Below are 23,858 nucleotides of genomic sequence, written 5' to 3'. Positions count from 1 at the left end.
CCGTCGCCCGCACTCCTGAGCAGCGAGTGCATGTTGAGCAGGCCCCAGAGGTTATACCTGTGCCGCCTGCAGTACCAGTTCAGCTCGAGGGTAGAGCAGCGGCTTCAGAGGATGAGCAGCGGAGACTTGAGAGGTTCAAGAAATATGATCCTCCTGTATTCAGTTGGTTAGCATCAGAAGATGCCTTGGGATTTCTGGAGGAGTGCTACCGTATTCTCCACACTATGGGCGTATCAGGATCGAGTGGGGTTTCCTTCACCACTTTCCAGCTTCGAGGAGCCGCCTATCAGTGGTGGTGTGCTTATGCGCTAGATAGTCCGGATGAGGCAGCTTCCCTGAATTGGGCTCAGTTTTCAGATATGTTCACGAGGGAGTATGTTCCCCAAAGTCTTAGGGATGCTTGGCGCATAGAGTTTGAGCGTTTGCGCCAGGGTACTATGACCGTCTCAGAGTATGCTGTCCGCTATATTGACTTGGCTAGACATGCCCCAGCTTTGGTTTCTACAGTCCGCGAGAAGGTTCGCCAGTTCATTGAGGGGCTTATTCCCAGCATCAGATCTAGCATGGCTCGTGAGTTAGAGACGGATGTGTCTTATCAGCAGGCGATGAGCATTGCTAGGAGGATTGAGGGTATGCATGCTAGGGACAGGGAGGAGAGGGAGGCCAAGAGGTCTTAAGAGTCGGGCCATTTTTCTGGTGCCCGTGCCCCAGCTGCAGTTCGTCATGGTAGGGGTCATATGGGTCGCCCCGTTCATTCAGCTCTTCCAGCAGCCAGTGATATTCCAGCTCCACCTAGGCCTCAGGAGCCTTATTATGCACCTCCAGTCTCTAGTGCGCCTCCTGCACGGGGTGCTTCCAGTGGACAGTCCAGCAGACCTGGCCTGAGCCAGTCACAGCCGCCACATCCTCCCAGGGCTTGTTTTGAGTGTGGTGACACACGCCACGAGGTGAGAGATTTCCCCAGACTCAGGAGGGGTGCACCTTTGCAGACCCCTCACCCCCAGCAGGCCTCACAGAGCTCTCAGGCTGTGGTTCCAGCACCAGCTGCCACTCCACCAGCCAGCCAGCCGGGGGTGGAGGTCGGGGAGGTAGAGGTCTCCCTCGGGGGGGGAGGATAGGCCAGATATTATGCTCTTCCAGGCCGTACTAAGGCCGCCGCCTCCGATTCTGTCATCACAGGTACCATCTTGGTCTGTCACAGAGATGCATCGGTACTATTCGATCCAGGATCCATTTACTCTTATGTGTCTTCTTATTTTGCTCCGCATTTGGGTGTACCTCGGGATTCTTTGAGTTCCCCACTTTATGTTTATACTCTTGTGGGAGATTCTCTTGTTGTGAACTGCGTTTACGGGTCATGTTTGGTTATTCTTGGTGGTTCTAAGACCAGAGCTGACTTATTATTGCTCAATATGGTTGATTTTGATATTATTTTGGGCATGGACTGGTTGTCGCCCCATTATGCTATTCTTGATTGTCACGCCAAAACTGTGATGCTGGCTATGCCAGGTATACCGCGTATTGAGTGGAGGGGTGCCTTAGGTCACACTCCCAGTAGAGTTATTTCTTTCCTTAAGGCTCAGCGTATGATTGAGAAAGGTTGTGATGCATACTTAGCTTATGTGAGAGATGCCAGTATGGATACTCCTTCTGTTGATTCAGTCCCAGTAGTACGGGATTTCCCCGATGTGTTTCCAGCTGATCTTTCGGGCATGCCACCCGATAGGGACATTTATTTTAGCATTGATCTGTTGCCGGGCGTGCAGCCCATTTCTATCCCTCCGTACCGTATAGCTCTTCCTGAGTTGAAAGAGTTGAAGGAGCATTTGCAGGAATTACTTGATAAGGGTTTTATTCGGCCCAGTGTATCGCCTTAGGGTGCTCCTGTGTTATTTGTGAAGAAGAAGAATGGTTCTATGCCCATGTGTATTGATTACCGCCAGTTGAACAAGGTTATAGTGAAGAACCGTTATCCTTTGCCTCGTATTGATGATCTGTTTGACCAGCTTCAGGGCGCACGGGTGTTTTCTAAGATTGATTTGCGCTCAGGTTACAATCAGTTGAATATTCGGGAGCCAGATATCCTGAAGACTGCCTTTAGGACTCGGTATGGTCATTACGAGTTCCTTGTTATGTCATTTGGGCTGACCAATGCCCCAGCAGCCTTCATGCATCTGATGCACAGTGTATTCTGGCCATATCTTGACTTTTTTGTCATTGTCTTTATTGATGATATTCTGGTGTATTCTCGGAGTCGGGAAGATCACGAGCAGCACCTGAGGACAGTGCTTCAGACTCTGAGGGAAAAGAGATTATATGCAAAGTTTTCAAAATGTGAGTTTTGGTTGGATTCCGTGGAATTCTTGGGTCACATGGTAGCGAGTGAGGGCATTCGGGTGGATTCGAAGAAGGTATAGGCAGTGCAGAGTTGGCCTAGACCATCCTTAGCTTCAGAGATTCGTAGGTTCCTTGGCTTAGCGGGCTACTACCGTTGATTTGTAGAGGGGTTTTCATTGATTGCAGCCCCTATGACTAAATTGACCCAGAAGGGTGCTCTATTTCAGTGGACAGAGGAATGTGAGGCGAGCTTTCAGAAGCTCAAGACAGCCCTGACTACAACCCCAGTTTTGATATTGCCTACCGGTTCGGGGTCCTATACTATCTATTGTGATGCCTCGAGAGTTGGCCTTGGAGCTCTATTGATGCAGGACGATAGGGTGATTGCCTACGCGTCTAGACAGTTGAAGATACATGAGAAGAATTATCCTATCCATGATCTTGAGTTAGCTGCCATTGTTCATGCATTGAAGATGTGGCGTCATTACTTGTACGGTTTGCCTTGTGAGATATATACTGATCACCGTAGTTTGCAGCATCTGTTCAAGCAGAAGGACCTTAATTTACGTCAGAGGAGATGGTTAGAGCTGCTGAAGGATTATGACATCACTATCTTATATCACCCGGGTAAGGCCAATGTGGTGGCCGATGCTTTGAGCCGCCGGGCAGAGAGTTTGGGGAGTTTGGCTTATTTACCAGCAGCAGAGAGGCCTATGGTGATGGATGTTCAGGCTCTAGCCAGCCAGTTTGTGAGATTGGACCTTTCGGAGCCCAGTCGGGTTCTAGCTTGTGTGATCTCTCGTTCTTCCTTGTTTGATCATATCAGGGAACGGCAGTATGATGACCCTCATTTCCTTGACCTCAAGGACAAGGTTCAGCATGGTAATGCCAGAGATGTGACCATTGGCGATGATGGAGTATTGAGGATGCAGGGTCGTGTCTGTGTACCCAATGTTGATGGGCTTCGGGAGTTGATTCTAGAGGAGGCCCATAGTTTGCGGTAATCCATTCATCCGGGTGCCGCGAAGATGTATTGGGATTTGAGGCAGCACTACTGGTGGAGGTGGATGAAGAAGGATATAGTTAGGTTTGTAGCTCGGTGCCTTAATTGTCAGCAAGTAAAGTATGAGCACCAGAGATCGGGTGGATTGCTTCAGCAAATAAAGATTCCGAAGTGGAAGTGGGAGCGGATCACCATGGACTTCATATCTGGACGCTTACGGACTTTGAAGAAGTTCGATGCCATTTGGGTTATTATGGATTGGCTGACCAAGTCCGCGCATTTCATCCCTGTGTGTACTACCTATTCCTCGGAGCAGTTGGCAGAGATTTATATCTGGGAGATTGTCCGTCTGCATGGTATTCCAGTTTCTATTATTTCAGACAGAGGTACTCAGTTCACATTGCAGTTCTGGAGAGCCGTACAGTAGGAGTTGGGTACTCGGGTGGAGTTGAGCACAACATTGCATCCCCAGACGGACGGACAGTCCGAGCGTACTATTCAGATTCTTGAGGATATGCTCCATGCGTGTGTGATTGAGTTTGGAGGCTCTTGGGATCAGTTCTTTCCATTAGCGGAGTTTTCCTACAACAACAGCTATCAGTTCAACATTCAGAGGGCACCGTACGAGGCCTTATATGGTAGGCAATGTAGATCTCTGGTGGGTTGGTTCGAGCCGGGTGAGGCCAGATTACTGGGCACAGATTTGGTTCAGGATGCTTTNTATGACATCACTATCTTGTATCACCCGGGCAAGGCCAATGTAGTGGCCGATGCTTTGAGACGCCGGGCAGAGAGTTTGGGGAGTTTAGCTTATTTACCAGCAGCAGAGAGGCCTATGGCGATGGATGTTCAGGCCCTAGCCAGCCAGTTTGTGAGATTGGATCTTTCGGAGCCCAGTCGGGTTCTAGCTTGTGTGGTCTCTCGGTCTTCCTTGTTTGATCATATCAGGGAGCGGCAGTATGATGACCCTCATTTGCTTGTCCTCAAGGACAAGGTGTTGCATGGTGATGCTCGAGATGTGACCATTGGTGATGATGGAGTATTGAGGATGCATGGTCGGGTTTGTGTACCCCATGTTGATGGGCTTCGGGAGTTGATTTTAGAGGAGGCCCATAGCGCGGTATTCCATTCATCCGGGTGCCGTGAAGATGTATTAGGATTTGAGGCAGCACTACTGGTGGAGGCGGATGAAGAAGGATATAGTTGGGTTTGTAGCTCGGTGCCTTAATTGTCAGCAGGTGAAGTATGAGCACCAGAGACCAGGTGGATTGCTTCAGCAGATAGAGATTCCGGAGTGGAAGTGGGAGCGAATCACCATGGACTTCGTATCTGGACTCCCACGGACTTTGAAGAAGTTCGATGCCATTTGGGTTATTGTGGATCGGCTGACCAAGTCCGCGCATTTTATCCCTGTGTGTACTACCTATTCCTCAGAGCGGTTGGCGGAGATTTATATCCGGGAGATTGTCCGTCTGCATGGTATTCCAGTTTCCATTATTTCAGACAGAGGTACTCAGTTCACATCGCGGTTCTGGAGAGCCGTACAGCAGGAGTTGGGTACTCGGGTGGAGTTGAGCACAACATTTCACCCTCAGACGGACGGGCAGTCCAAGCGCACTATTCAGATTCTTGAGGATATGCTCCGTGCGTGCGTGATTGAGTTTGGAGGTTCTTGGGATCAGTTCTTGCCATTAGCGGAGTTTGCCTACAACAACAGCTATCAGTCCAACATTCAGAGGGCACCGTACGAGGCCTTATATGGTAGGCAATGTAGATCTCTGGTGGGTTGGTTCGAGCCGGGTGAGGCCAGATTACTGGGCACAGATTTGGTTCAGGATGCTTTGGAGAGATTCAAGGTGATTCAGGATAGACTCTGTACAGCCCAGTCCAAACAGAAGAGTTACGCGGACCGGAAGGTTCGTGATTTTTCCTACATGGTTGGAGAGCGGGTTCTGCTTCGGGTTTCGCCTATGAAGAGCGTTATGAGATTTGGGAAGAAGGGGAAGTTGAGTCCGAGGTTTATAGGCCCTTTTGAGATATTGAGGCGTGTTGGGGAGGTTGCTTACGAGCTTGCCTTACCTCCCATCTTGGCAGAAGTTCATCCGGTATTTCATGTTTCTATGCTCCGGAGGTATCACAGTGATCCATCGCACGTGTTGGATTTCAGCTCAGTCCAGTTGGAGAAGGACCTATCTTATGTTGAGGAGCCAGTGGCAATATTGGACAGGCATGTCAAGAAGCTGAGGTTGAAGAACATTGAGTCCGTGAAGGTTCAGTGGTGGGGCCAGCCGGTCGAGGAGGCCACCTGGGAGACCGAGCAGGATATGCGTAGCCAGTACCCTCATCTTTTCACTACCTCAGGTATGTCTTTGTGCTCGTTCGAGGATGAACGAATGTTTAAGTGTGGGAGGATGTAACGACCTGACCGGTCGTTTTTGGAATTTACGCCCCGATCCCCTATTAACTGCTTTCCCCAAGTTTATTACTGCTATTTTGATTTGCCGGGATGTTCGGTCTTGAGTTTCGGAGAGTTTTGGGAAACTTAGTCCCTAAATGAGAGCTTAGGTGTTGGAAAGTAGTCTGTAGTCAGAACAGTGTGAAGACGGCCTCGAAATGGAAATCCGATGGTCCTCCGTTAGGTGATTTCGGGTTTAGGGGCGTGGTCGGATTGTGTTTTGGAGGTCCGTAGCTAATATAGGCTTGAAATGCCGAAATTTGAATTTTTGAAGTTTCCGGTCCGATAGTGAGATTTTGATCGGAGGGTCGGAATGGAATTCCGGAAGTTGTAGTAGTTCTGTCATGTCATTTGGGATGTTTGTGCATAAATTTCAGGTCATTCGGACGTGTTTTGGTTAGGTTTTTGATCGAAAGCGTATTTTGAGGAAATTTGAAGTTCTTAGGCTTAAATCCTTGATTAATTCGAGTTTCCGACGTTGTTTTAGGTGGTTTAAGTAATGGTACAAGTTTGAATGAGGTAGTAGGGGTTATTGGTGCTTTTGGTTGAGGTCCCGGGGGTCTCGGGATGATTTCGGATGGTTGACAGAAAGATTTTGAAGTTAAGAGATTGCACATTTTTGCTGCTTCTGATGTTTTCGCATCTTCAGATTGGGAATCGTCTGCAGATGCGGCAAGGCAACCGTAGATGCGGATTTTGGGTGTCCCTTCAGGTTCCGCAGATGGGGAAGTTTAACCGCAGAAGCGGTTTCGCATCTGCGAAAGAAGAACCGCAGATTCGGCTCCTGGGCTCTTTAATGAAAGTCGCATATGCGACATTTGGTCCGCAGAAGCGGAACCGCAGATGCGGTCCCTTGACCGCAGATGCGGAATTAGCTGGGCAGAAATATGAAATTTCGAGGGTTTGGTTTCAAAAGTTGGAAAATCGAATTGGAGCTCGGGAGAAGGCGATTTTGAGAGGGATTTGAACAGGAGATCTCTGGGTAACGATTCTTTAACCCTTTCTAGTTATATTCCATCAATCTTTAGTTAATTTCATCATTTGATTTTGAAATTTTGGTGGAAATTGGGGGAAAAGTTCTTAGACCTTTAGTTGAGATTTTAGGAGTCATTTGGACTCCAATTTAAGTGTTCTTGTTATTTATAGACTCGTGAGAGTACGAGGTTTCTGAAAACATAAATTTCACTCGATTCCGAGACGTCGGCCTGAGGGGCATTTTGGTTATTTTACATAATTTCACGTATTATCTTTGAATTAAATTGTAGAATCAGTTGTTTGAGATGTTATATACGACATGTAATTTAATTGAATAGATTTTGGCCATTTGGAGTCGGATACTCGTGCCAAGAGTGTGATTTCGAGTTGATTTTTGGAGCTGGTTCGAGGTAAGTGGCTTGTCTAACCTTGTGTGGGGGACTTTTTCCCCTTAGGATTGATATTATGGTAATTGAAATGCCTCGTGCGTGAGGTGACGAGCGCGCACTTGTGCTAATTGTTGGAAATCCGGTTTTTCTTTAAAAATAGCCTTGAATTGTGTTCCTCCTTTCTTTGCTTACACTGTTTGATATTTAAACCTACTGTAGCTTAGAGAAGCATGACTACTTGACTAAATTGCTTTATCTGTCTTAACTGCCTTAATTGTACTACGTGAACCATGCTAGGTTAGGATTACCCCCTTCACTTTGATATGAAACTGATTGAATTGAGTTCTGTTGTTGCTGTGTATTTACTTTGGGACTACGGAATGGTATTCCGGGAGATCCCCCTGCACTTTATTTTGGGACTATGGGATGGTATCCCGGGAGCTCCCCTGTATGGTTACTTTGGGACTACGGAATTGCATTCTGGGAGATCCCCCTGCACTTTACGAGTTGGACTGCGGGACTGCACCCGGGAGATCCACTGGACATGATATTTATATTTGGGGACTACAGGACGGTATCCTGGGAGATCCTCGGTTGTTATCTCGGAGCTGAGTTATGTTCTTTCACTGTGTTTTGCTTGTCTTTGTAATAGTTGTTGTGGTCCTTTATATCGTGAGTTATTTAATTACACTGTCATTTCACACTGTTAGACATGTATCTTATTTAACCTCAGTAGGGCCCTGACCTTCCTCGTCACTACCCAACCGAGGTTAGGCTTGGCACTTACAAAGTACCGTTGTGGTGTACCCATGCCTTTCTGCGCATGTTTTTCATGTGCAGATCCAGGTACTTCTACCCAGGTGTATCACCCTTGAGGCAGGGAGCATTTCGGAGATTTCGAGGTACATCTGCCGCATCCGCAAACCGAAGAGTCTCCTTCTTTACTCTATCTGTAGTGTTAGCCCTTCTATCGTACTATTGATGTAGACATTTCTGGAGATTAGAGCACTTTACTGTATTCCTTTTTAGCTTATGTTCCCGTGAGTTTCCCGGTTTTGGGATAGTAATGTAGGATGCTGTGATGTGGAGTTGTATATGCCGAGCGGCATTTTATATATTGTTTCTCCTTTAAATTGTTCAGTTTTGACTATTATTCCGCAAGTTAGTTATGTTTCCGCATTGTTAGGCTTACCTAGTTTTAGAGACTAGGCGCCATCACGACATGTTCACGGTGGGTAAACTGGGGTTGTGACAGAGCAACACAACAACAATTGAGATAGAGATCAATAACAGAACAATAGCAACAAGTCACATCAGATCTATAATTATGACAATAACAGTTCAAGGTAAAGACATGAACGTATACACGGAAGACTGATATCAAACATAATGCATGTCCCTCATCCTCGCCTGCAAGGAAACACCCATCGTGCCATGACCTCACGATAACATACAAGCATAAAAATATAAATGAAACGGCATGACATCACCCTCCGTGATTTTACTCTCAATATGTGGTACGGCACGACATCACCCTTCGTGCTTTTAATCTCAATATGTGGTACGGCATTACCCTCCGTGCTTATGCGCTCAATAATGTGGCACGGTATCACCCTTCGTGCTTTACACTCTCCCTCACATGATAATGTATAAACAATGACACGACATCACCCTTCGTGCTTTATACTCTTCCTTACCAAGCATATGTATATCAATGACAAACAAGGCAGGAAGCATAAATAACATCAAGGAGAGTGTTTTAACGGATATTCCAAACAAATCCCAATCACAACTTTCCAAGTCAACAATTATTCAACAACCCTCAAGAACCGTATTATTCAAACACTTCCATGAATCTCACAAATGATCCACAACACAAGTATAGAGTCTAGTATCTCAAGAATATCGGTCGTAGTAATGTAGTAATGATTTCGCATAGAGATGACCAAATTAGACACATCAATGTATTCAGAATTTCGTCAAGTTTGATCAAGTTATAATAAGATAAGTCTTGATTTCTATCATTTAATATTATGTTCTTAGTATCTAAGAGTCAAGTAAGGCATGATGCAGGAGGTCAAGCAATTCTACAAACATAAATGTAACAAAGTTCACCCCACACCACCCCCACCCCCACCCCTACCCCACCCCCCCACCCCGAGCATGATTAACCCTTGCACATACATATATGCTCGTCACCTCGTATATGTATCACCCCTGCATGTAGCAAACCGTGACAAATAGGAGGAAATATTCGCGCAACAAAGTTAGGCAAAACATTACCTCAATTCGGCAGACTCAACACTCAATTTAGCCTTTTTCCTTTACAAATTTGCCTCCGCCCGGCTCAATCTAGCCAACGACAACTTGAATACATCACAAAATGCAAGAGAAAACAATTTCAATTAATAAAGTTGTGGTTTTTATTGGATTTCTAAAAAGTCAACAAAAGTCAAACCCCGGGCCTGCACGGTCAAAACCGGGTCCAAGGGTAGGTCTTGACTACCCATAGCCTCACGAGTCCAAATATGTGTTTTTGTTTTCAAATCCGTGTCCTATTCGACTCCCAAATCCCAAATTTTTATTTTTCAAAACTTTGACAAAATCCCCAAATTTTTCCACAGATTTCTCATGAATTTGATGTTACATCTTATATAAAATCATGAAATATAGTTGAGAAATGATTAAAGATACTTACCCAATGATTTGGTATGAAAATCCCTTCATAAAATCGCCTCTCATCGAAGCTAGGGTTCAAAATATATGAAAATGAAGCTAAGACTCGGAATTCTCAGCACTTAACAAGTTGCAGATGTTGCATTTGCGACATGGAGTTCGCAAATGCGAACCCCGCAAATGCGAACAACTTATCGCAAATGCGAAGATTTGGAATCTCTGCTGCCTTCGTAAATGCGACCAAATTGGTCGGAAATGCGAGCACTGGTCATTCGCAAAAGCGGAAAACTCTTCGCAAATGCGAATTCTTCTCCTGCAGCCCAGCTTCGCAATTACGAGGCTGCCTTCGCAAATGCGATTGCCGCATTTGCAATCAAAACATCACAAATGCGACAAAACCAGAACCAGGACTCAAGAATTATGAAAAATCATTCTAAAACCAATCTGAAACTCACCCAAGCCCTCGAGGCTCTAAACCTGTCACGACCCGGATTTCCCACCCTCGAGGGTCGTGATGGCGACTACTAATAGGAGCTAGGCAAGCTAACTTAATTAACAATTTCATTAAACACCTGTTCCTTTTTAACAATTAACGACATTAAATAAAGGCGACGGAATAAAAACCATTAGCGGAAGACTTAAATTTAGATAACTGAATAAAATACAGAAATTCCAACATACGTCTCTACCCCGGGACTGGAGTCACATACTCACGAACATCTACGAAGTACTACATGCAAAGTCTGAAAGAACATAATCTGTTTATCTCGGGTACAATGAGATGACAGCCAAATGTAAAGATAGAAGGGAGACGTCGGGGCTACGGACGCCTGCAAGCTACCTCGGGTCTCTTTGGACTGAAGGTTTGCCCCCGTGCTAATGCTGCTCCTGCTGCTCAATACCTGGACCTGTGCAAAATTGCATAGAGTGTAGCATCAGCACAACCGACCCCATGTATTGGTAAGTGTCTAGCCTAAACCCGGCGAAGTAGTGACGAGGCTAGACTGGACCCCACATAAACCTGTGCAATCGTTAATATACAGCGGAAATCGAGGTACAAGGCAACTAACAGTATGGGAGGGGAAACATGCTGTGGGGAGATAACAATATTAACAGTAAATCCAAAGTAATCAATCTAGGTGCAATTTATAATTTCCGGCGAACAAGGAACTAATACCAACACTAAACACACTTGTATCAATAACTGTTGCGGCGCGCAACCCGACCCTAATATAATTCCACACCGTCGCGGCGTGCAACCCGATCCACAATTATCACTGTTGCGGCGTGCAACCCGATCCACAATTATCACCATTGCGGCGTGCAACCCAATCCACAATTATCACTGTTGCGGCGTGCAACCCGATCCTCACATAACATTGTTGCGGCGCACAACCCGATCCGTAATGTCTACCTCTCAACCTTGCCCAAACAACAGTCACAAATAAAGGGCAAGGGAGTAAACAAGTATTTGGAAGGAAATCCCAACAAGGGTACACAAACAACCAATAACAACCATGCAAGGGTAAATCGTTATTTCTCTTTTTCTTTCATTTCATATCCTAGTTCTCATTAGCACTCGTGCCAAGCTCCAAGGCATTTCTCATCTTATATACTCTCACCATTTGTATTTCAGACCGAGCCAATGCTCCACGAAGTTCCACAATCACAATATCCTTCACAAGGTGTTTACAACGCATAGAAGCCATCAATTAAGCATGGAGGGCATAACAATATCCAAACAATCCACATGTAAGGACTCAAGGTCATGCTAGACACCAATGTATAGGAACTCGTCACCATGCCTATACGTCGTACTCGATCATTTAGCAATTAGCAAACAAGACTCGATACCTATTCCCTCAAGCTAGGGTTAAACCAAACACTTACCTCAACTTCCACGGCCAATACAATCCTCCACAATCACTTACCCTCTCGAATTCGGCTCCAACTCAACCAAATCTATGCAATAAGGACTTCATGTTATCAATATGTGCTAAACAAATCAAACCCAATGACTAATTATAGCTTTTTCATCAATTTACCCCAAAAGGTCAAAAATGCCCCCGGGCCCACATGGTCAAAACCCGAGGTTCGAACCAAAACCCGATTACTCATTCCCCCATGAACTCAAATATGTAAGTTATTTTGGAATCGGACCTCGAATTGAGGTCCAAAACCCCCAATTTTAGAAAACCTAGGTTCTACCCTAAATTCCCAATTTCCCCATTAAAATCTTTGTTTTGAAGTTTGAAATTATGTTTAAAGATGTTAAGGAGTAAAGAAAATGAGTTAGAAATCACTCACCAGTCGTTTTGGAGAAGAAGAATCGTTTGGAAAATCGCCTCTTGTGTTTTGGGTTTTGAAAAAAGTGAAAAATAACTGAAAATCCCGACCTTATATACCCTTGTGAAGACTCAGCGTGGACCGCGCAAAAGTGCACCGCGGCCGTGCTGAGGAGCTAGAATTTCACACTCTCTGAACCCACCCAGCGCGGACCGCACTGATTTGGCACGCGGCCGCGCTGAGGGAATAGACCAAACCCCCCCCCCCCCCACTCTCTGAATCTTCTAGCGCGGACCGCACTGATATGGAACGCGGCCGCGCTGGTTAACCTGGAAATACTGGCTCTCTGAACTTAGCCACGCGGACCGCTGATAGATGACCGTGGCCACGTGGCTTCCTCCGCGGACCGCGCTAAGGCGACCGCGGCCGCGCAGCACGCACCACGGACCGCGCTAAGGCGACCGCGGGCACGCTGGAGCCTGCAAATTCCTGAACCTGAAACATCTGATATTTTCTAAGTGTAAGACCTCCCGAGACCTACTCAAAACTCACCCGAGCCCTCGGGGCTCCAAACCGAACATACACATAAACTCAAAACATCCTACGGACTCATCCGTGCGATCAAATCGCCCAAACAACATCATAAACATCAAATTAGGCCTCAAGACCCATGATTTCCTTCCAATTTTTCATAAAATATCAAGTTTAGAGTTTTAAGTCTGAAACACGTCAAACGACGTCCAAATTCAACTGAACTTTACAGCAAGTGCTTAACCGTACATAAGACTTGTACCGGGCGTCGGAACCAAAATACGAGCCCGATACCACAGTCTTTTAATCAAATTTCACTTTCCAATTCCTTAATTATTTTCAGAAAACAATTTCACATAAAAATTCATTTCTCGGACTTGGGAACTCGGAATTGATTCCGGGCATACACCCAAGTCCCATATTTTCCTACGGACCCTCCGGGACCGTCAAATCACGGGTCCGGGTCCGTTTTCCCAAAATGTTGACCGAAGTCAAACTTAATCAATTTAAATAACAGGATTTAACAATTTTTCTCACAAATTTCATATTTAAACTTTCTGGCTACGCGCCCGGACTGCGCACACAACTCGAGGCAACCCCAAATGAGGTTTTCAGGGCCTCAGAAGTACAAAGGGGTAGGGATACAGGTGATGACCCTCTGGGTCGTCACAAAACCAAATACGCACACAAGTCTAAAAATATCATACGAACTCGCTCGCACGATCAAAACATCAAAATAACCTCTTAAACCACGAATCGGATGTCAAAATGCATGAAGATTAACTTAAACTTCAAGAACTTCTAGAATCGCAACCGAGCGTCCGAACCATATCAAATCAACTCCAAATGGCGCCAATTTTTGCAGACAAGTTCTATATGACAAAACGAACCTACTCGAAGCTTCAAATCACGCATGACAACCTCGAAACGATGAATCACACCTTAAGTTAAAATCAATGAACTTTCAAACTTCAACTTCTATAATCGATGCCGAAACCTATTAAATCACCTCCAATTGACCTTAAATTTTGCACACAAGTCACATTTTCCATTACGGACCTATTCTAACTTCCGGAATCGGAATCTGACCCTGATATCAAAAAGTTCACTCCCGGTCGAACTTCCCAAAAATCCATCTTTCGCCAATTCAAGACTAATTCGACTACGGGCCTCCAAATTACAATCTAGACGCGCTCCTAAGTCCAAAATCACCAACGGAGCTAACGGAACCAACAAAACTCCATTTCGAGGTCAAATGCTAAAAAGTCAAACTTGGTTAACTCTTCCAACTTAGATCTTAAACCTTGAAGTTCATTTTTTCAAATCGATTCCGGATAACTTGAAAACCATCCCCGATGATTTACACAAGTCCTAATACATCATGCGGAGATACTCGAGCTCTAAAAACATCAAGCAAAGTGCAGATACTGAAAACGACCAGTCGGCATGGCTTGCCTATAAAAAGAGGCATCAATCGTGAAATGAAAGGGGGAGGCAGAAAAAAAAGCTTAGAAGTGTAATATTGAAATAAGATTTTGAGTAGAAAGCTTTTCTTTTCTCTTTGTTCTCTATTTTCTCTTCTTTTTCATCTTTTAGCCATTATATTGGCTTCGTCTCTAGTTCTGAATAAATTGTAGTGTCAGAAATTACTCTAGTTTCTGTTTTAATTAAATAGGGAAAAATATTCTTCTTGAATATTTCTTTCTATTTTCTTATTTAATAAGCACGAATATTTCCTTTGTCGGTATTGGCTCCAATATGGAGTAACTCTTCATATGCTGGGAGGATGACAGATCTTAATATTTCTATATAATAATAGATATTATTCTATAATTTCACATGCTTGAGCTAAATTCTATTTTATCTGCTTTATTGATAGATGTTCATATTTATGTAGTGATATCTATCTATATTATGTTATAATAAATTCTACATTTATTTGTAATCGAGAGAGGCAAATATTGTAGTAATCTTTTATAACAAGTAGGGTAATCGAAAGAGACTTACTAGAAAGAGCATTTTTTAGTTCAAGCCTTTATTTCTGGTTCTGTAATATTACTATTTTGATGATTAATTTGTATAACCGAAAGGAGTGCAACTAATTGTTCAACTTAAGTAATAATATATAAGTGTAACCGTGAGAGGCATTTATACATTCGTGAGAAATAAAAATTAAAGAATAAATATATCTACTATATAATAAGAATATTAAGTGAAGTCAGGATCCCAACATCTTTTTATATATGTGAAATACAAAAATATTTCTCCATTGCTTTATTTACGCATTTTTAGTTAATTAACTCACAACTCAACTCTTTCTGATTTTCTTAAATAGTACCTAAAACAAGAAACATTTGTAGAATAGATTAATCAATCTCTGTGGGTTCGACATCTTTCTATACTATTATTTGACAGAGTACGAGTCAGAATTATATATACACTAGACACTCGTCAGTGGTCAAGTCCAATAATTTGAAGATTCTAAAATTAGAATTTCTCTTGCAAAACACATTAAAACTTTTTGGATATCGAAACGAAAAGTCATTAAACATCAAATGGATATATTCAAGGCTTCAAATTAGAAATGAAAAGCCAAAACTCAAAATAACCTATCAGATCCTTAAATTCTCGACCTCTAAAAAACGTTCGCTCTCGAATGGACAAAGAGAAACGAATATCTACTCATATCAGACTCAGACTTCAAAATAGCCTCTTCAGTTGACTGCCCTTTCCAAAGCACTTCCACTAAAGAAATATCCTTAGATCTCAGCTTTAGAACCTGAGAACATCAAGTTGTACCGTGATGAAGTCCAGAACATGCGACTTATCTTCATGATACTTCTGAAGCATCAAAATGCAAAATACTGGATGTACTCCCACTAGGCTGGGATATAATGCAAGCCTATAAGCAACCTTTCCAACTCTATCTAATACAATAAAAGAGCTATTGAACCTCTGGCCCAACTTGCCCTTCCTAAATCTCATTACACCCTTCATATGAAAAACTTTCAAAAGTACCTTCTCTCCCACTAAAAAACTACATTACGGACTTTCTTATCCGCATAACTCTTCTGCCTACTCTGCTTTGTTCGAAGACGATCCTAAATCAACTCCTCCTTATCTAAGGCATCACGAACCAAGTTTGTACCTAACATCCAAGCCTCGCTAGGCTCAAACCAGCCAATAGAAGAACGCCATCGCGTACTATATAAAGCCTCATATGGCGGCATCTAAATGCTGGACCAACAGCTGTTGTTGTAGGAAAACTCCACCAAAGGTAAAAATAATCCCAATGGCCTCCAAAGTCAGTACCACATGCTCTCAACATATCCTCAAGGATTTGATAGTCCGCTCGAACTGACTATCCGTCTGCGGGTGAAATGTAGTGCTGAGCTCCATCTGCATACCCAATTCTCGCTGAATAGCTCTCCAAAAGTGCATGTGAACTAAGTGCCATGGTAAAAAATCATAGAAATAGGCAACCCTGCAAACGAACAATCTCTCTAATGTTGATCTAAGTCAACTTCTCTATGTAAGAAGTCATCACCGGAATGAAATGTGAGCATCAAACTTCCTCAAAGTCCATGGTAACCCTACCGCAAAGTCCATAGTAATGGGCTCCCACTTTCACCCCGGTATAACCAACCTCTGGATCTATCCACCTGATTTCTGATGTTTATACTTGCCCAATAATGTCTTTCTTCAAACACCGTGAATCATTCCCAATAATGTCTTTCTTCATCTTCTACCACTAGTAATGTTGTTCCAAGTCATGATACATCTTCTTGACACCTGGATGAATAACATATCGTGAACTATGAGCCTCTTAGAGTATCAACTCTCTCAAACTATCAATATTCAAAACACAAACCCAACCCTGAAGTTGTGTAACATCGTCCTCTCCAATCACAAACTTCTTTCCACCACCTCTTTGCATCGTGTTCTTTAATACAAACAAGTGCAGATCATCATATCGATGAGCCTTAATATGCTCAAACATGGTCGACTGTGCCACAACACAAGAAAGAACCCTACTAGGTTAAAAAATATCCAATCTCACAAATTTGTTAGCTAAGGCTTGAACATCCATAGCCAAAGGCCTCTCCTCAATTGGAATAAATGCCAAGCTACCCAATTGTTCGTCTTTCTACTCAAGGCATCATCTACCACATTTACATTCCCTAAACGATACAAGATAGTAATATCATAGTCTCTCAACAACTCCAACCATCTCTACCACCTCAAATTCAAATCCTTCTTCTTGGACAAGTGTTGGAGACTTCTATGATCTGTGTAAACCTTACATGACACGCCGTACAATTAGTGCCTCCAAATCTTGAGTGCGTGTTCGATAACTACCAACTCCAAATCATGAACTGGATAATTCTTCTTGTGAGTCTTCAACTAACTATATGCATAGGCAATCGCCCTACCATCCTGCAACAAAACTACACCAAGTCCAATACGCAAAACATCACATTACACGGTATAAGGCCCCGAACCTACGGGCAACACCAACACTAGAGTAGTAGTCAAAGATATCTTAATCTTCCGATAGCTTTCTTCACACTCATCAAACCATCTAAAAGGAGCACCTTTTTGAGTCAACTTGGTCAATGGAGTTGCAATAGATGAAAACCCTCAACAAAGCGACGATAGTAGCCTGCCAAACCCAAGAAACTCCGGATCTCAGTAGCTGAAGTACGTCTATACCAATTATGAACCGCCTCAATCTTCTAAAGATATACCTTGATGCCACCACAAAAATGCAATTGATTCCAACCAGAACTCACACTTTGATAACTTGGCATAAAACTGACCATCCTTCAAAGTCTGGAGTACAATCCAGAAGTGCTACCATGCTCCTACCTACTATGGGAGTAAATCAAAATATCATCAATGAACACGATCATAAAGGATCCAAATAAGGCTTGAACACTTGGTGCATCAAGTCCATGAAAGCCGCTGGAGCATTGGTCAAACCAAATCATCAATAAAGGCCATCTTAGAGACATCCGAAGCCTTAGTCTTCACTTGATGATAGCCAAATCTCAAGTCAATCTTGGAGAAAACCTTGGCAACCTGAAGTTGGTCAAACAAATCATCAATACAGGGCAATATATTCTTGTTCTTGATAGTAACCTTGTTCAATTGTCGATAATCAACGCACATCTTCATAGAACCATCCTTTTTCTTTACACACAACACTAACGTACCCAAGTAGAAACATTCGGTCTAATGAACCTCTTATCAATCAAATCCTGTAACTATTTTATCAACTCCTTCAAATCAGCTGGAGACATATGGTATGGTGGGATAAAAATGGGCTGGGCGCCCAGAACCAAGTTATTAAAAGTCAATATCCCTATCTAATGGCATGCCCGATAAATTTACAGGAAACACCTCTAGAAACTCCCTCACAACGGTACTAAATCTGTAGAAAGAACCTCCATACTAGAATATCGAATGTATGACAAATCGCTAAACACCCCTTCTCACCATGCGCTGAGCCTTCAGAAATAAAATCACCCTACTCGCAGAATGGCCAATGGCCCATCTCCACTCTTGTCTAGGCAGCCCTGGTATAGATAAAGTCACAGTTTTGGCAAGCCAATCCAAGATAGCATGATACGGGGACAACTAATCCATTCCAAGAATACCTCAAAATCCAATATATCCAACAATTAGATATCAACTATGGTATCAAAACCATTAATAGTAACAACAAAAGTCTTATGCTCCCGATCAACTACTATAGAATCCCCAACTGGTGTAGATATAGAAACAAGAATATCAAGAGAATCACAAGTCATACTCAAGTGCGATGCAAAATATGAAGACACATATGATTAAGTAGAACCTGGATCAAACAACACCGAAGCATCTCTATGACAGACTGGGATAATACATGTGATGACTGCATCAAACGACTATGCCTTAGGCCTATTAGGAAATGCATAATAATGGGCCTGGACTCCCCAGGTCTATCCTCCTCCTTTAGGATGACCCCTATATGGCTGACCTCCACCTCTAGTTGGCTGACCCCTATCAGGCGGTGTGGTAACTGATGCTGGAACTATGGACTAACTACCTTGCTGTGACGTACCACCCCATAGTCTTGGGCAATACCTCCTGATGCCCTTCAACCAGCGTAGGTGTTGTGTCTGAAACTACCCCTGATAATCTGAATCACCATTATAGAAACTTTGTACCGGAGGTGCTCTAATGGAAGATGAAGACACACCGAATGATGGCTGCTCAAAATGAGGACCATAAGAATCATGGCCACCTGAAATACTACTAGAAACCCAAAGTGCTAACTCGACTGGCTTGATAGCACTACCATTACCAAAATAACCCCTGCCTATTGTCGAGGCACCACTGAAACCACCAAAATGACGATGTTTCTTATCAGACATTGCCTCTCTCCCCTGGCAATGAATGTGCTTAATCTTCCTAGTAATCTCAACTATCTAATTTAATAAAGTCTCAATCTCAGCCGCTCTAGCCATCTGATGTCTAATATAGAGAAAGCAAGCCCCTCGATGAACTTTTGCACCTTCTCCCTCCTAGTAGGGATTAAGATAGCTGCACGATAAGAAAAATAAACAAACATCGTCTCATATTAGGTGATTGTTATATCATCCTACTGAAGATGCTCAAATTAACTGCGTCGATCATCCCTCTGAGTGAGAAAGATAAACTTCTCCAATAAAAGCTATGAAAACTAAAACCAAGTAAGAGAAGGTGATCCTGCTGCCTTACTCATAGGTCTGCCACCACCTCTTGACCGAACCCTGTATCTGAAAAATAATAATGTGCACCCATTGGACCCAACCAGTCCCAAATTGCACAATATCTTACGACATCAGTCTAAGGACTATTGGGCATCCTCTGAAGGTGCATCGTTGAAATAAAGAGGAAATAACTTTTGAAACCTATAAATCCGCTTCAGTTCATCGGCAGACATCGCATGCCTAACCTCATGATGTATTGTAATAATAGGTTGAAACACACCAACTAGTAACACTCATGAGGTCTAATACCCATGCACCATTTGCTATGGAGTGTGAGTGGTAGGAGTCTAATCTCCTCCCCTAAGTAGCTGGTGCTATAGGAAGTACACCTGCCTGAGCCATGCTCCCTATAAAACCAATCATACGGACCAACGCGTCCTAAAGAACCAGGGTAACAATAAACCCCTCTATAACCTGTACAAGTCCTATTGGCTCACCCTTAACTGGAACCTGCTTATCATTATTTGTCACGTCCCAGGCTCATGGCATGTATTGTTCATTTTGGACCTAGGATCACGTGTATTTGTCTTTTGGAATATGCCACATCGAGCCTCAAAAATATGCGTACCATATGACCTTGTGTCATGCCTTATAAAGTTCTTCACGTTCCTTTTCCATTCTGATATGCGATTCACATAAGGTGACATGTTTACCCTTTCTTCGGAAGCTTTCTAGTCTAGACGCCTGCCATTCGTTCGTTGACCTTTCCTTATAGCCCGCCCTCCATCATGGGCGTTGCGTTAACCCTCCCTTGGGACTCAGCGTCCTCGCTGAGTTTTGCCCCAGCATCTTACTAAGGGAGATTCAGATCTGATACCATATTTGTCATGATCCAAGCATATGACACGTATGATCCGCTTTTGACCTAGGCCCACACCGATTTGTCTTTTGGGTTATGCCAAATCGAGCTTCAAAAATACGCATACCATGTGAACTTGTGTCATTCCTTATAAAACTCTTCAATTTCCTCTTCCATTCCGATGTGGGATTCGCCTAAAGTGACATGTTCACCTCTTCTTCCGAAGCTTGCTATCCTAGATGCTTGTTAGTCCTGCTTGGCCCACCCTCATTAGCCTACCCTCCATCATGGGTATCACATGAAATAGGCCTACCCTTAGGCGTCTAGCACGAGCGGGAGTAGTTATATGTTGCCGTTGCATGTGCTCTAACTCTACCCCTTCCCCGACCTCTCCCCCTAGTAGTGGCTAAACATGGGGCTCCAACTCCTACTCAGCAATGGTTGAAGCACGTGTCCTCACCATCTCTAAGAGATTAAGAGAGTAAGAATTCAAACTTTAGGATAGAACAAAGTTGCATGATAGAGAAAAAATAAAGTAAAGTTTCCTAACTATCCTATAGTCTCTCGAAGATATGTATAGACGTCTCCATACTATTCTGCAAGATTCTACTAGACATGCTCATGACTCGGGAGACCTATGCAACCTAGGGCTCTGATACCAACTTGTCACAACTTAAAATCCCAACCAAGGGGTAGTGATAGAGACTAACTGCCACTTGCTAGACAAGCCAATATTTAACAATAAAATAAGAAAAAAATTGAATATTTTACAGCATAATATCATAAATAAAGAGTAAAATCTCTGAAATTACATAACAAGTCTAAAATTAATATAACTATTTGAATAACTTCCCAAGACTGGTGTTGTTGCACCCTATTTTGCACTAGTCAAAAGAAGATTCAACTTATGTTTTTCCTGTTGTTAATGAATGAGAGTCGCCACCTAATATTTAAAGGTATTCTAGGGTACCTATTTGATTACGAAGGTCATGTTCTTCATTAGTCTGCTAACCGGTGAGATTATGGGTAAGGGTTCTTATTCTTCTAAGGGGAAGGTGTTAGGCATCCGTTAAAATCTACCTGAGGTAGCTCCATAGGACTTAGACTAGATTTAGAATTAATTATAGTATCCCTTAATTAGTTTTCCAAAGCTTACCATACATTAGGGCATGATTCCTATGTGGGAAGAGTCTAGTTTCAAAAGGATGGGTTTAAAGAAAAGTTTTATAAAAATGATGTTAGTGCATATATGCTTAAAATGGGCTTAAAAGAGTATATAGGGTGTTTTTTTTTTTTTTTGATTAACTCAAAATTTGTATTAATCAAAGTATATCTGTACAAGGCCATGTAGCTGCTGACCAGCTACAATCTCTACTCACAAGCTCATTCTAGTTACAATTTACATTATTCTGACCAACTAGGCATACTACTACAAAACTCTAGTTTCAACCACTTTGTACAGACAATTACATGAAAATTCAAGCAAATCTATCAAGTCTCTGTAATGTCTTCTGCCATCTTGGTTGATCTCTTCCTCTTGTGTGTACATGTAGGACTATTTCTCTGCACAATCTTTGCTCCTCGAATATGCTTTGCTGAAACCTTATCATATTCCTTTCCCTCCAGATACTATATACCAGCATTGCAAACACATAGCTGATAATTGCTGCCTTCCCTGTCTTTTTCCTGGCCATATTACTTGCCCAGTTTAGTTCTTCTCTCCAGTCTTTTATACTTCTCTTTATGTCAAGCCATAGCAGTAGTCTTGTCCATAATCTATTTGTGACTGGGCAATCAAAGAAGAGATGGTGTTGTATTTCTGTGATAGCCTTGCAGAATACACATTCCTGTGGCACCTGTATTCCCATCTTGCTAAGTCTATCCACAGTAGCTAGTCTTTCATGTGCAGCCAACCATGTTATAAATCTATATCTGGGATGAATGTTTGGCTGCATGATTAAGTTCCTCCATTGCACTTTCTGGTACTGTGGCATCAACATTAAGTAAGCTTGCTTTATAGAAAATTTGCCATGTACCACTAGTGGCTTCATTTTGTCACCCAGGGCACCCTGTACTTGTTGCTGATGTATATCATCCCTTATATTTTCCTGATTACCCAAGCTGCAGTCTTAGGTATAGGCATGTCTTCCAACTTCTGCTTCTTAATGTAATAGCTATGAACCCATCTCATCCACAGACAGTCTTTCTTCATTGCAATGCCCCATAGTTGCTTCATCACAGCTGCCTTGTTCCATAGTCCTAAATTGATGACATTCAATCCTCCTGTAGATGTAGGCCTGCATATTTGTTCCCATGATATCAGTTCTTTCCTTGTGATATTTGCTTCTCCTGTCCACAAGAATGTTCTACAAACTGCATCAATCATTTTCATAACTTTCTTAGGTAGCAGAAATATTTGTGCCCAGTAAGTTTGGATGCCAAAAAGTACAGACTTAATCAATTGGAGTCTGCCTGAATATGACAACAATCTTGCTGACCAGCACCTGATTTTATCAGTTATCTTCTCTATTAGGGGTAGACATTGGTTCACAGTTAACTTTTTAGAGGATAGTGGAACCCCTAAATATCTGAAAGGTAATTTACCCTCCTCAAAGCCCAGCATGTTCAATATGTTCTGCTTTTCATCTTCATTTACTCCTGCCAGGTAGATAGAACTCTTGTCCTTGTTTGCTTGTAAACCAGTAGCTTCAGAAAATCTTTGAAACACCTCTTGAAGTAAGCTGATGGATCCAGTATCTGCTCTGCAGAACATAAGCAGATCATCTGCAAAGCAGATATGAATTATTCCCAGCTTCCTGCATCTAGGATGGAAGTTGAAATCCCCATTCTCTGCTAGTATCATCATTTCTCTATTCAAATATTCCATTGCAATTACAAAGAGGTATGGGGACATTGGATCCCCTTGTCTGATACCTCTTTGTCCTTGAAATGGTTTGGTGAGCCCTCCATTAAGCACTAGTGAGTAAGAGACAGTTGTAACACATTCCATGATCCATTCAATGAATCTGAATGGGAAGCCAAGATCACTAAGCATTCTCCTCAAGAATCTCCAATCTAAAGTATCATAGGCCTTCCTAAGATCCACTTTCATGACACATCTGGGAGATACCCCTTTCCTATTGTAGCCTTTGAACAATTCATGACTGAATAAAATGTTATCAATGATGCTCCTTCCTTCTACAAAAGCTGACTGTGACTGGCTCACTATACTCCCAATCACCCTCTTAACTCTCAGCTGTAATATCTTTGCTATGATTTTGTATAGGGTGTTACAACAAGCTATAGGTCTATAGTCTTTGACTAGTGTTGGTGACCTAACCTTGGGGATCAAGGTGATTGCTGTACAGTTCACCTTCTTCTGCATCTTCCCTGTTTCAAAAAATTCCAGTACTGCATCATATACATCATTCTTCACTATTGCCCAGTTTCTTGTGAAGAATTCTACTGGGAATCCATCTATCCCTGGGGCTTTGTCTGCTGGCATGTCTTTGATAGCATTATCTATTTCTTGAAGTGTTACTGGCTTTATCATTTCTACTTGTTGCTCCCTTGTCAAAATTGGCCCTTTCTTTATGATTTCTGAGTTTGG

This window comes from Nicotiana attenuata, unplaced genomic scaffold, assembly GCF_001879085.1.
Source record: "Nicotiana attenuata strain UT unplaced genomic scaffold, NIATTr2, whole genome shotgun sequence".
NCBI lineage: Eukaryota > Viridiplantae > Streptophyta > Magnoliopsida > Solanales > Solanaceae > Nicotiana > Nicotiana attenuata.
The sequence above is the reverse complement of the archived record's forward strand: the minus strand, read 5'-3'. Positions refer to the sequence as shown.